Genomic DNA, 340 nt, shown 5'->3' on the forward strand with positions numbered 1-340 from the left:
GACAGAAGAGAGGAGAAGGCAGTTGGGATGTAAGAATAAGTGTGAAAGGCACGAGTCAGGTGTAGAGGAAGGGAAAAATGGAGGAGAGCAATAAATGAGGAGAGGAGAGGTGGGCTTATGATAGAGCACTCATCATCGTCACGTCCCTATTAACTCACTTGTCCCCAAAATCTCCCAGAATTCCACGCCTTAGGCTTCTTCTCATCACCGCTCTCTGGCTTTTAACCTCCTCCCCTCCCTTCTCTACTTACTCTCTATCTCATCCTTTCTTACTTAAATTCTGTTTTCACCTTCTTTACTCTCTCTGCTCTTAAACTAGCTATAGCAACCTTTGTCACTT

The sequence above is a fragment of the Papaver somniferum genome, chromosome 5, assembly GCF_003573695.1.
Source record: "Papaver somniferum cultivar HN1 chromosome 5, ASM357369v1, whole genome shotgun sequence".
Classification (NCBI taxonomy): domain Eukaryota; kingdom Viridiplantae; phylum Streptophyta; class Magnoliopsida; order Ranunculales; family Papaveraceae; genus Papaver; species Papaver somniferum.